Source organism: Silurus meridionalis, chromosome 18 (assembly GCF_014805685.1).
Source record: "Silurus meridionalis isolate SWU-2019-XX chromosome 18, ASM1480568v1, whole genome shotgun sequence".
In the NCBI taxonomy this organism is placed as follows: Eukaryota; Metazoa; Chordata; class Actinopteri; order Siluriformes; family Siluridae; genus Silurus; species Silurus meridionalis.
In genome coordinates, this window is record NC_060901.1 from 665,224 (window position 1) to 667,044 (window position 1,821).

Sequence of the window (1,821 nt, forward strand, 5' to 3'; positions counted from 1 at the left end):
ACGCTCTCACGCAGCAGTATCTGAGTGAACTTCTGTACCAGGATGATCCTCCACGCCTACTTAGATCAAATGGTGCAGGCTATTTGTTGGTACCTCAAATAATGAAGACTCCAGCAGGGGGCAGATGTTTCACTTATACATTTACATTTACAATTGCGGCATTTAGCAGACGCCCTTATCCAGAGCGACATACAAAAGTGCTTTGAGTCTCTAGCAATGAATAAATCTACACTGGTAGGCCAGATGGCAAAAGTCCACACCACCTTTGCTCAGTAGAAGTGCAGATACTGATGTCTTAAAATAGAAAAAAATTGAAGTTCTGACTGCATTTTTTCCACTCAAGTTAAAGTAAAGAAGTTTGGGCTCTGACATGTTCTTCAGCAAAAACGAGTGATTATTACTACCTGTTTTAGTGTCACGCTGGAAACTGAACCTCACGTCATATTAAATATTAGGGCTGTTCTAAACGTTCCATATATTATTAAAAATGGTAAAAATAAATATCTTATTTTTGAGACTTGAGACTGGAACTGCTGCCAAACAAATTTCAACCAAGAACTACATCCAAATACATGTGAGATTTCAGTTTGAAAAACATTAAACATTGAAAAAAGTGAAGGATTTGACACATATGTTGTGTGTGTTGTGTGTGTGTTACTCCAAACTCCTAAACCTCACCATACCCCCTGCTATCTGTCAGTGGATCACCAGCTCTTCTGCAAGAAACTGAGCCCACGTTACATCGGGCTTTTCAGGATCGAACGGCAGGTCAACGAGGCGGCATATCGGCTGTAACTCTCGGGTGGCAAGACAGGACGTACTGGATCCGTCACTCCTAGGCGAGTTCCACGGGGCCGAGGTCAGCCCAGACACAGGGTCAGGGCATCAGGAGCCGCCCCTGAGGGGCTGTCAGGGATCCACACCTTCACATAACCCATCTATCATGCCAAGCAGCTCTCCCACGTACTAATCATCTACACCTGGAGCTCATCAGCCTCCGGGCTATATAACCACCGTTCCCCACCAAGTACATTGTCCATTCTACAGTTTAGGCTGACGAACACTGCTGGACTACCCAAGCTACCCTAACTACATGTAGAGTTTGGTTTCATAGTTACGGGACTCTGTTTAGCTCTTTGAGCTTTTGTCAGTTCAATGCAATCACCAGGATTTACTATTCTGGAGCTGCTTTTGTTTACTGTTTTCTGCTTTTGCCCTGTGATGCTTCATTAAAAATCGTTTACTGCATTTCGGTTTCCGGCACGTTCTTCCACCTGACAGACACACAGACAAAAGCACAGTCACAGAATTCTCTCAGATCCTGATAACACACAACATATAAAACACAACACACAACATGTAAAACACAACACACAACATGTAAAACACAACACACAACATATAAAACACAACACAAAACATGTAAAACACAACACACAACATATAAAACAACACACAACAAGTAAAACACAACACACAACATGTAAAACACAACACACAACATGTAAAACACAACACACAACATATAAAACACAACACACAACATGTAAAACATAACACACAACATATAAAACAACACACAACATAAAACATAACACAATAAGTAAAACATAACACACAATATATAAAATATAACACATAATATATAAAACATAACACACAATATGTAAAACACAACACACAACATGTAAAACATAACACACAATATAAAATAACACACAACATAAAACATAACACAATATAAAACATAATATAAAATATAACACAATATAAAACATAATATAATAAATATAAAACATAACATAATATAAAATATAAAAT